General features: G+C 50.3%; 1 protein-coding gene across 5 annotated transcripts in view; it reads left to right on the top strand.

The window, feature by feature from the left end:
* Stk35 (serine/threonine kinase 35) overlaps window positions 1–12,546 on the top strand; it is a 174,072-nt gene that overhangs the window by 61,263 nt on the left and 100,263 nt on the right. For all 5 annotated transcript variants that reach the window (XR_013439594.1, XR_013439596.1, XR_013439593.1 and 2 more), the window contains exon 4: window positions 12,447–12,531. The gene's annotated coding sequence lies outside the window, so the exon portion shown is untranslated. The remainder of the gene's footprint in view (window positions 1–12,446; window positions 12,532–12,546) is intronic.

Here is a 12,546-nt window from a genome sequence, read left to right as displayed (position 1 = left end):
TGGGTTCTAGAGTCCACATCCAGCCACTGACATACTCTGTCTTCTCAGGGTCCCAAACCTGGTGACAGATTGGGATTCCTCATTCCAGCCTCTGCTGGATCTGCTTCTCCAAGGCCATAACAACTTACGGAGTCCCCAGAGCACAACCTGCCCCGTCCGCCCACCAGGCTTAATCAAGAGGAGAAATCTAGGAGGAAGTGGCAGCCCCCCACATTCCAGAAATAGCAGGCCAGCTGGTGGGCGGCTGACCTTGGAGCCCAGGGCCTAAGCTGAGGCCGGTTGCCTGGCAACAGTCACCATCACACGCTGTGGGTGGCCAAAGGCTCCTGTAGTGGCCCACAGCACCAGGCCCGCCCACACATACCTGGGTGCTGGACAGCTCCAGCTCCTGGCAGAGTGTCCTTGAGGCTTAGAACAAACCCCCTGCCTTGGTGTGGTCCAGCCCACCTCCAGCCTTCTAGCACCTACTGGAAGAGCTAGCTACTGCCTAAGTAGCATCTTGAATCCTGACCAGAGTGCCACAAATAGGGATCCCTTTACAGGAAGGGAAGCTGAGTCCCCTGGGTAGAGAAGTCTGTGGCCCAGGAGCAGGTGACGTGCAAGCAGCTCAGCCCCTTAGCTGGCTGGAAGAGAGGGCAGGGTGGCCCGTCTGGAGGCCCCAGGTAGGGGTCCAAAGTGGGTTTGGTGAGAGAGAAGGAAGCTGTTGTTTGTGGGTCTGACACCCTCCAAGTGCCGATGACATAAGGTCCAGGATTCGAGGGCACTGGAGGTGGCCGTGACCTTGACCTTGAGAGGTGGTCAAGACTTTGAGCAGCTTGGGAGAGAACCTGAGCCATCCCCGGAGACGTGGACCCACTCTGTGCACCTGGAAGCACTGGGGCTCTAGATGCAGACCCATTCTTTCAGGTGGGATCTTCCCTTTCCTCGGCCAACCCACCTTAGACCCCCAGGGAGTGCTTCAGAGTGCCTCACAAAGCCCCCCGGCCCCACACCGCACAGACCTCAGGCTCAAGCTTCCATGTCTCTGCTTCCTGCCCCAGTTCCCATTCGTGGGTGTTAGGAGGATTTCTCATGAGAAAGGTTAGCTTTATTTTATTACTGTCCTGATTCCACACTTGAGACTCAGAGAGGTTGTTGAACTTACTCAAGTTCACACAGCTGGTCAGGGCAGGCAGAAATTCAAGGTTAGTCATTCCAGTTACCTGCTTCTGCATAATGAACCACTCTCCACCTAATGACTTCACACAGACGTGTTTGTGACATGCTCATTATTTGCGAAAGTACAGTTTGGGCAGGGTCCAATAGAGACAGCTCCCTCCTGCTCCCGTTGCCATGAGCTGGGTCTGGAATCTTCTAAAGGCTCACTCACCCACGTGGTGGGTGGCTGGAGCTGGCCGTTGATGAGAGCTCAGCTGAATGGCTTCCATGGGGTCTGGGCTTCTTTACAACATGGGACCTGGATTCCAAGAGTAAGAGTCCTAAAAATCATTGTCCAAAGAGAGACCCATGTTCCTCCCCCCGCAAGGGTTGACTGAATGAAGAGTCGGGCCCGGGGGAGGGATCTGCCTGGGGCTGAAAGGCCCCCATAGAAGATCCAAGCAGAATGTTCTGTTCCTGAGCCACGGAGCGCCCCGGGTAAGGCTGGAGGAGGAGGAAGCAGCTGTTTCCAGAGCCTCTCTCCCAAAAGAGGAAGCAGGAGGAGGGAGGTCTGGGCTGGTCACACAGACAGGGAGCCAAGCCAGAGAAGCCCCGGGGAAACAAGCCCTGAAAATGCCAGACTGCCCCCGACCGACACAGCTGTCACCCTTAGCTGTCATCAGGCCAGCAACACAGGGGCTGGCCCTGCTTCTGCCTCTTGCTCCCCTAGTCTGTGCCACCTCCAAAATGTGCTGAGCCCAGACCCTCCCTCAGCTCCACGGTCACGCCTGGGTCCAGCCACACCAGCCCTCCTCACCGTCACTGCCCAGTGCTGAGGTATTTCCCACTAGGCAGCCAAAGATGGCTTCAAAGTATGAACCAAACGTCACGTTACTTGGTTGTTTACAAACATCAACAGCCAGGTGCAGAGGCACACACCTGTATCCCAGCTCCTCAGGAGGCTGAGGCAGGAGGATTGCAAGTTTGAGGCCAGCCTGGGAAAAATAGCAAAACAAGCAACAATCACTCACACACACACACACACACCCTAAAAAAGTGTGAGCATTCCCTACACTTAGAATCAATTAAAACTCTTTGAAGTCCTGCAAGACATCACTCCCTCTTTCTGGGACTGGCTCTCAAACCTTTGCTTGGCTGCTTCCTTCTTGTCCTGGTCGCAGTATCATCGTAGCCCCTTTGGAGAGCAGCTCCGACCACCTGGTCTAAATCAGTCCCTACCCCCACCTCGCATCACCCTTTGACATCACTTTGTTTATTTGCTTCTTTTTCCTGTGTATCCCCTCTGTACAGCCCTGGTCTCAGGAGAGCAGGGGTCACATCCTGGTGGCTCACTGCGGTATCTCACTCATCTAAGTGGTGCTTGATGCACAGGGAGAGAGTTGAGTGAGCACAGCTTTAGAAATGCACAGCGATCAATGGATCAATCCTGCACTCAGACCCTCTGCCACGCTTGCACACATGCACACACATGCTCATCCACACCTGCTTTGCACATTGAAACACTGCTAAAGACATTGTCTCCACGCAGCTCCAGGAAGACGTCCTGGTACCTGTAACCAGGGATGCTGCCGCCCCCTCCTGGAGAGATTGGGGAAGTGCAATCAGTCCAGGGAACTGCTCTGACTCTAAGCTCAGTCTAACTCTGACTCACCTCTGCAGATAGCAGGAAGATCCTCGCCTTCTGTCCTCTCCCTGGCAGGGTGTCCACATTTTTCTGAGTCTTCTCTTCCTACCCTGATTTTCACCTTAGGACTTGGACCTCAGGATGTTCTAAACAGGTACAGAAAAGGAGGGAGGGAAGGACATAGGGAGCTGTGACTTAGGCTTTACCTCGTTACCAGAATCAGTGTCAGATCTGGCACTATTTGTGTGCAACAATCATGGCTTAGAATAAAGTGTGAAAGAATGCCAGAGTGAAGCCCTGTATTTCATCTTGCAGTTCACAGAGAGCCACCCAGAGTGTCCAAGTAAGAGGACAGGATTAGAGCTTTGGAAAGGTTACCCAGACCATGCGCATTCATCCATTCATTATTCACTCGCTCATCTAATAAATAGAGCTTTGAGCCTCTTTTGCCAGCTCTGGGAATGCAGCCGTGACCAGACAGAGGTACTTTGGGCCTTCCTGGAGCTCACAGTCTGGTAGCATGTGTGTGAGGGAGGGGATTTGGGCACAGAGGGGGCATCACCCCAGGCCTAGGCAAGGTGAGTTCTTGGATGGCATAAGTTTCACACAAGCACCAAAGCTCCTGCCCAGGTGAGCCCTGGAGGCCCAGCAGAGACCAGAGTCAGCTCTACCACTGATTCAAGTACAGACCCTGGGCAGGGACAAGCCGGGTGATTCTCAGCCCCTTTATCACATAAATGAGAGGACAACCTGACCAAGTCAGAAGCTGCATCTGTTGATTCTTTTTTTTTTTCCTGGGTCTTATTAAATAGATGCAAATAATATGCAAATCTATGCAAGAGGTCCTAACTGAAGGTATGTTAAATAAATGTATTATGATCTGCCTGCTGCAATTATAGTCAAACTCAGCATTTAGGATGTGACCGACATGAAATACTGAACTGATTTTAGTATTGGGCAGCATAATCACTTTGGAGACAAGACAAGTCAAAGCCCCAGGGACCCCGACACGCCATATGGGGAACAGTGCACACAGGCAGGTGTTTGTAGAAGATTCACTGCATTCAGGAGGTGAGACAAGGGAGGGACATTTCACTCTCAGCCAGGCAGGGCTGGAGTTCCCGTCCTTCCTGTGAAGGGGAACAGATGAAGAGGTCAAGGTTCTGGGTACTAGTCCCCACCTGGGCCTCCGATAACACTGTGCGAATTCTGACTAATCACTACTCCAACATGTTTCCCATCTGCCCAGTGGACAGGGAAACATGGAGACCACAGTGGTGTCTTAGGTTTGCCTGCTCAGGTGTAGACCTGGAGACCCGGATTCTTGTGAAAGTGACTTGCTGGTGGCAGTGAAGCAACAGGACAGGCATGGAGGGAGGCCAAGCTAGGGAGTGACATCTCCAAGTCCCGGTTTGGAGCAATCCTGCAAGAGATAGTGTGAATTGTCCACGAAAGTCATCCCATGTGGAAGGCAATGGAGCTTGGGTAATTATAGCCCAAACTCATCAGTAATTGGAGGAGTAAATTCCCTCCAGAGACATCCACTTCCAGGCCCTTCCAGCTTTTCATAGATGCAGCCAAAGCTGAATCTGGAAGGCTATGAGTCATCCTCTGATGACAGACATGCTGGCCCCTGGGAGTAAGAACATACTGGAAACAGCTCTACACAATATGGCATCCGATGGGTCCTCTGCTCCAGGAGGGGAACTGCTTTACAGACTGAAGTGCTCTCCCAGGGTTGGTGAGGGTCCTCATCCTGGTCCTGACTGGAGCTCCAATCCCTCTTAGGCAAGATGTATCACTTCCCTGACTTTATTTTTTCCCCTGTAAATGAGTGTAAGAAAACACACAGAGTACCAGGAAGGTAGGAGGCACTAACTGCATGGGAAATGGTCTCCACTCTGGAGGTGGAGCCACGGGGAGCGGGGCAGTCTCAGACACTGCTGGCAGGAGGGAACATGGGTATCATCTCTAGGGAGGGCAATGGACTGTTTCTATCAAAATTACCAATGCACAAATCCTTCACCCAGCAATTTATTTACAGGATTTTTTCCTACATCTTTCACCCAGAAATTTATTTACAGGATTTTTTCCTACATCTATACACACGAACAACACACCCACAAACTTATCTATTGCAGCACTGTTTGTAACAGCCAAGAAATTAAAGCAATCTAATTGTTAAGTAAATTATGTACACTCATAAAATGGAATATTCTGCAACAATAGCAAAAAAAAAAAAAAATGGAGAACCAGGAAGTGCCGTCTATGGTTACTGGACAATTTCCAAGTCCAATGTTTAAGTTAAAAATAAAATCAAGTTAAAGAAGTGTGTAAGGTATTTGTTTAACAAATTCTTACATAGTCAGGTATTGTCGGAGGTACTTTACGAATACAATTTCACTGAGTCCTCTAACAATCTGGGGATAGATGTTATCAGGATGTCCATTTCACAGATGTGAAGTCCTTGATCAAGGTCAGGGACTTGCTAAAGCTCAGAGCCAGGATTTGAAGGGGCGGACACTCAGAATCTGTGCTTTTCATCATAGTCTGTTTCCTCCCTAGAGATGGACATTACTGCTAACCAATGCCAACTCTTTTCCTAGTCAGTGATTGGTTCAAACTAGGCATGTGACCCAATTTCAGCCAATGAGATGTGAAGGGATGTCTGCTGGGGAACTTCTGGGAAAGGTCTTTTCATTGATCAAAACGGATGTTCAGCCAAAGCTGGTGGTGCTGGCTTGTAATCTCAGCTACTCAGGAGGCTGAGGCAGGAGGATTACAAGTTAGAGGCCAGCTTGGCAATTCAGAGAGACCTTGTCTTAAAAAGAAATGGGGTTGTAGCTCAGTGGTAGAGCACCCTGGGGGCCAATACCTAGTACTGATGATAATAATAATAATAATAATAATAATAATGATAATAATAATAAAGATTCAGAGAAAGTCTCTGTCTCCTTTAGTTCTGAAAGTCGTGGTGAGGCACCTAGTGACTGGGAGTGGCTGAGCCTGAAGGCATAAGTCCAGGCACGGAGGGTTGGAGGGGTGGGAAGGCATGTCATCTGGGTCCCTATAAAGTCCAAGTCACTGAAAGAACCAACCCTGGCCTCTCATTTTATGAGATCATAAACATCTTTACTGCAGGAGTCAGTGGGTCTGGAGCTGGAGTGGGCAATCACATCAGCTGTTTTCTAAAAAGATGGCCAGACCACACCCCCAGAGGTTCTGCATGGCTAGGCATAGCCAAGAATTTGCATTTCTAGTAGTGACGCTGATACTGCCTGGTCCAGGAAGCACTCTTTTAGAACCCCTGGGTACAAGGCATTTTGAGGTAGGTTTTTGTGCCTTAAAGTCTACAGTGTCCAGAGGTATCTTGTGACCTCATGCTGGGTGCCTCTCAACTCCCCTGGGAAAGGGACGGCTGGGGTTGGGAGGCCGAGCAGCAGGACAGCGGTCAGGAGCCCAGGATTCTCCATCCAGCCCTCCTGTGACCTTGAGCAAGTGGGTTCTTCCCTCCAGGGAAGAAACTGTTTCCCTGTGTCACGAGAAGGAGATCGGCTGAGGCCACAGCTAACTGTCCCTCTGGCCCTGACACTCCGTATGCCAGGACTCTCTGGAATGGAGCAGTCTGACTCGGGGACACTGGCAGTATCCTGTCGGGTCCCCTTCATCATCCTTCTCACTCCACCGCTCACCCGCTGTGCAGGTTTCAGCGCCTGTGGCATCGGGCACTGAGAGGCGAAGTCTGGCTCCTCGGTCATTTATAACATATTAAAGTCGCAGGCAGAAAGCTCATTTGGAGCCTGAGCTTGTGCTGGGAGTAGAGGGACCAGGGCCACACCTCCACTGGCAGGGTGTCATGTCTCGCAGCTGGGGCTGGGATGCATCAGTAGCCAGTATCCAAGGGTCGCCATTCCCAGGCCTGGGAGCCACTCCCTGGGGCTCTCACTCTGAAGGTGCTGGGTAAACACTGGCAGGATTTCTCCCTGTGTGTTCAGTCAATCACTGAATATTTGCTTTCACCTCCAAAGTGTCACTGAGCTCTGCCAGATCTCCCTGTTTGTTTGCCCTGGTTCTTGGAACAGACTCTCACTGGTCTCTACTGCCGGTCTTACCCCCTGCACCCTCCTGCCCCACCACTGACACCTGCTGTGGTCTTTGGATGGAGACTGGAAGATTCACAAGGCCCTTCATGGTCTGGCTTCTGCCACCTTCTCTGGCATCCCTGCAGCTTCTACGCTCCAGCTGGACCAAAGTTTCTGGAACATTCCAGGCTTTCTCTCATCTTTGAGCCTTTTCCCATATTGTGTTCCCTGCCTGGAACCCGCTACTTTGCATCCACGCTCCCTCCTTCCGCCTAGCCCCCAGGTCTCCATGTAGATCTCGTTCCAGGCGGGAGCAGTTATAGGATTTGTAGGTCCCCATGAACCAGGAAAATATGGGCTCTCCTTCAAAATGTATTAAGAATTCTAAGACAGCAACAGCAGAGCGTTAAACTGACTTTGGGGCTCTTCTGAGGGTGGGGTCTTTGTGTGACTGCACAAGTCACATGCCCATGAAGCCAGATGTGCTCCAGCTGTCACCCTAGTGTCTCACTCAGGGTGTCTCTGTGCCCCCACAGCCCTCAATTGCCCTGGCTCAGTGCTAATCACCTGCAGTAGAGTCTGCTTGACCATGAGCACTAGGGGACAGGACTCCCACCTGCCTTGTGCCAAGGGATGTCCTGGAAGCCTGGCACAGGGCTTGGCATGTCACGCACTGGCACTCCATCGATATTTGTTGAACAGTCGTTCAGTGCATAAACAATTTGTTCACATATATTTGTCCAGATCTATGATGTGCCTGGTCCTTGGGCTATATCCATGAACCAAAGACCTTCACTCATAAAAAGCTTACGTTCTAGTGAGGGAGACACACAGTAAACGTCTGAGGCTGGATTCCGACAGAAGCAGATCCTAAGGCTAGTGCAAGTGGATTGCTTGGGAGGGACAAGAAGCACCAGGAGGGGAGTGGCAAAAGAAGACTGAAAAGAGAACGAAGCTGCACAGGGTGGGCTCAAGTCTAAAGGGGATTCTGGAAAAAAAATCGTGATGGGTACTTTATGTGTTAACTTGACTGGGCTAAGGGATGCCCACATAGCTGGTAAAACAATATTTCTGGATATGTCTGTGAGGATGTTTCTGGAAGAGATTAGCACTTGAATTCATAGAGTAAAAATGGTCACCCTCACTAATGGGGTGGCATCATTTAATCCACAGAGGGCACAGATAGAACAAAAGGACAAAGAGTGATTTATTCTCACTGTCTGAGTTGGAATATTCATCTCTCCTGCCCTTGGATATCAGTGTTCTTGGTTCTTGGGTACTTTGGACTTGGACTATGTATTAGTCCATTTTCTGTTACTTTAACAAAATACCTGATGCAAGCTAATTTATAAAGAAAGGAGGTTTATTTAGCTCACAGTTTCAGAAGTTGAAAGTCTAAGACAGGGAAGCCTCATCATTTGGCCTCTAGTGAGGGCCTAAAGGCACATGGGCATCATGGTGGGAGTGCATGTGGGAGCAAGAGATCAGAGCACAAACAGAACCAGACAGTAATTCCGGGGCTTCTACATCATCTCACTCCAATGACCTAACGTCCTTCCACTAAGCCCCACCCCTTAAAGGTTTCATGTTCACACCAAGGACCAAGCCTCCAACACGTGACCTGACTACATCCAATCTGCAGCAGACGGCAACCTCACCGCTGGCTTCCCAGGGCTCCAGCTTGCAGAGGGCAGGTCAGGGCCCTTCTCATCCTCCATCGCATGAGCCGATCCCACTCTCACAGAAGAACTTTGTCTACACATCTGTTATCTTCCCCACTGGTCCTGTTTCTGGAGAACAAAGGACGTGACAAGGGATGGTGTTCCACCTGCAGGGCAAAGAAGATGACAGTATTTGTCCTTCAGCTCCTATTCTTCAGTGGCTGAGGGCGGCTCTCAGAGTCAACAACTCCTGGACACTTCTGGCTGAGCTGCTTCTGCAAGCCAAACGATGTCCTCAGGCAGAGTCTCAGGTGCTGCAGGGAGAAGTTGTGGCAGGAGGGAGACAGACTTCGGGTGGGATGCAGGTGAACTGGGAATACACCGCACCGTGACCACAGGAGTGAGTGAAGGGTGTCGGTGAAGCAGAGCAAAGAGATGCATGTGAAGGGTTGGGCGGGGGGGGGGATTGCAGAACCCCCTTGACCTTGAACTGACCTCCCACATCTCAGCTCTGTAGGCGGCAGCTATTTGCCTCCTGTCTCCCTCCCTCCCCTGCCTCCGTCCTGGTCTCACGAAACAGTGTTTTTCCTTTAGCCCTTAATTCTGGCCATAAATTACAATTTCATAGTCACTGATGGCGTGAGAGATGAGGATCCAAAGTGCCAGAGACTTCATTGGGTTTCCGACAAGCTCTCTGCAGGCCCCTGCCACTCGGGGCCACCTTCATCTAGCCCTGCTCTGGTCTGATGGCCTGCAAGGGGGTTTCGATTGCTCCCTGGGGAACAGCTGCCTTCCTCCAGGTGGTCCTGAGGGCCCCGAGTGCTGTGACGTCGTTGGCACAGTCAGCTTCCGCAGGACGTGCCTGCCTGGGACTTGGGGACCAGCAGCCCCCTGTGAAATCCCATTTGTCTTGATTTTGCCTGGATTTGCAGCTGTCACAGAAACAGGACTCTGAGGTTCAGCACAGCCGTTGCACAAGACCGGAGTCTAATTTGCTTCTGCAAGGAAGGGAGTTACCCAATCCCTCTTTCTCCTGCAGCAGCCCCCATCCCCGAAGTAATTCATAAAGAGCCCGTGCGGACAGCAGGCAGGTATCACACGTACCTAATGGCTCAGTCCTGTAACATCCAAAGTATCGTTTGCCCCCCCAAACCAGTCGGCAGGTTGGGCAGAAATAAGGAAGTGTGGGATCAGGCAGCAAGACAAGGTCACCCAGTTAGTGAGGAGATGGTCCTGAACCCCGATTTCCTGAACTCCCTCCTTTACACCAAGACACGCCTGCCTTTCCCGAGCCCTCTAGTGGAGATAAGTTCTTCCAGAAACATCTTTTAAATTTCTTTTTAAATCAAAATATGACATAGATTCAGAACAAACACAAACCACACACTGCCAGCTCAGGGAGCTTCCCACAACCAACACACCCACAGAGCCATGTCCTCCATCCAGGTTAAAAGATCAGAATGTTTCCCCCAAGAACCTGGGTGCCACCCAAACTTTGAGGCCACCATGCTGTCGCTATTCCTGGGTGAAGTGACTTCTAAGGGTACCTTTACGCTCAATATGACACTCCCATTCTTGGGAGAAAGAGAACTGGTTCCCAGGGGGACCTGGCTTAATGTGAAGAGCAACCGGCAGGACTGGTTGGGAACTGGAGCTGGAACCCCTCTCTGCGGGCCTGAGGTTTTCAAGTGTCTTTGGGACTGCCAGTGCAGTCTCTGTGGGTCTGGGTCAGCACATGCATGTCCAGCACAGGTGTGGGTTATGTTTAGGATGAGAACTGCTCACGCTCTGGGACTCACCTCAGTCCTCACAGTTGCAGGGACCCGCAGGCTTTTACTGCTCACTGTGCTCACTGCTCTAAGTGCTCACACGCCCATTTTATCTCATCTCCCCAAAGACTAATGAGTATGATTTTATCTCTAGCACAGACCCTAGGAATCCCTTTGGCTGCAGGTATCACATTCCTTTCTTTAAAATGGGAAATTTTGCTCTATCATACAATGAAGCCTGAAGGAGGATCATTGTACATTGCTGCAAGAGCTCAGGGAGATGTCTGTAAGCAGGCCTTTTCTGTTTTTCTCTTGTCTGTTGTGGTTAGCTGAAGATGGCCCCAGCGGGAGATGGAGCCTAGGCCCCCACTTTCTGAATCCCTGCTACATGTGAAGGCGATGGAAGTAAATGTGAGAGCTCTGAACCTGGACCTCGGGAGAACTTGGGCTTTGACTCTGGTTTTCTTGAAATGCTGCTGCATCTGCACAACTCTGAGCTAGCCTCCATTCACGGGGAGAGAGACTCAGCCATACCCCTGGAGGCCCCAGACAGTAAAATGACCCCAGTCGATACCTTGTGCAACAGATGAGCCATCCCAGCTGAGCCCTGTTCAAATTTCTGAACTGCATAATCCTGACTAATAAGTGGCTGATATTTTAAGTCACTCTAGTTTGGGTGGTTTTGTTAATCGGTGCAAGCCAACTGACAGAGCTGAATTGGCTTTTTATCCTTAGGTTTTTCACCTGTCTTTTGGTTGCAAAATAGCTGCTGTGGCTTCATAAAACAAAAGTCAAGGCTGGGTGAAGGGGATGGATAAAAACCAGACTATTTTTTTCCCCCCACAATGCTCTTATTTTGTATTGGGAATTGAAATGTTACTCAATAGCCCTCACACTCCCCAAATATTCATTAGAACTTGATCTTTTTTTAATTTTTATTTTTAGTTGTAGTTGGATACAATACCTTTATTTCATTTACTTATCGTTATGTGATGCTGAGGATGGAACCCAGGGCCTCCAACATGCTAGGCGAGTGCTCTACCGCTGAGCCACAACCCCAGCCCAGAACTTGATCTCAAGCTCATTCCTCACCAGTCTTTGACAAGAGGACAGAGCCCCATGGGACATGTTACCATACCTGACTCACCAAGAAAAGGATTCCGTACCCACCAAACAAGGTGGGGTTGTTAGTGAGGAGGAAGAGGGAAGGAGCAGTGTCAGATTGGTGACAATTTTATAAGCAGAGGAAACTGAGGCTCACAGAGATGAGAGAAGGAGCTAGAAATTTGATGGGCAGATAGGGCAGGACCTCCATTGCAACAATTCTGTGTACAAAGTATCTGATGAGCCCAGCTTGGAAACAAGCACGTGATCAACATGCTGAGTGGACAGGGGTCAGGTGATCACCAGTTGTCTGACTTTGGAGGAAGAAACTCCTCTCCCCTAAGGTCATCAGCCAATAGCTTAAAGGCCACCTTCGGCAAAACCATATACACCCCTAGACAGCAGCAACTCAGCCGGCTCTGTGCACTGGGGTCCCCTGCCTCGTAGGAGGAATGTGAATGGCGTGGGGCCTCGATGACCTACTCCCCTCTCAAGCTACTCAGAGCTGAATAGCTTCAAATGGGGCAGGCTGGTCTATTCTCACCCCCGTCACCATTTAATGCCCCCATTCAAGAATAGATTGAGACCTCCACAACTCCACAATTAAATGCTGTGCATATAATAAGGAAAAATAACATTGTGTCAATATTTGGCAACAGAATTTCTCTTTGTTTAGAAAAATACCTTGATACATCATCAAGGGAAAAAGGATTGAGTGTTGCAAGGATCAGGGCGGCAAGATAAAATGCCAAACTGCTCTGCTGGAGATTTTTGTTCTGCTGAGACTTTTGCTCCAGGAAAGGAGAGAGCAGAGAGCAGAGCTGGAAGGGGATGAGGAGCAGGAGATGGTGGGCCAGCACTGTGTGGGGTAAGGGACCTGAACCAAGCCCCTGCTGCTGGAGGCCAGGTGAGTTTAAGAACCAGAGCTGGGTCATGCAATTTCCAGTTCCTCACAGCACAGGGCCCCACCCCCACCCAACTCCACCCTTTATCAGAGTCTGCCATTCACATATGTTTGTGTGGATTCATTTTCTTTTCTTTGCCTCAGGTGGTGAGGATGGAGGAGAGGATAAGCAAAAAGGGGACTTCTGAAGGAATTTGGTGTGAAGCAGAGATGCCACTTGGAACACCAGGTACCCAAATCTGGG

Source organism: Ictidomys tridecemlineatus, chromosome 5 (genome assembly GCF_052094955.1).
Source record: "Ictidomys tridecemlineatus isolate mIctTri1 chromosome 5, mIctTri1.hap1, whole genome shotgun sequence".
Taxonomy (NCBI): domain Eukaryota; kingdom Metazoa; phylum Chordata; class Mammalia; order Rodentia; family Sciuridae; genus Ictidomys; species Ictidomys tridecemlineatus.
This window is presented reverse-complemented; position numbering and strand designations above follow the sequence as displayed.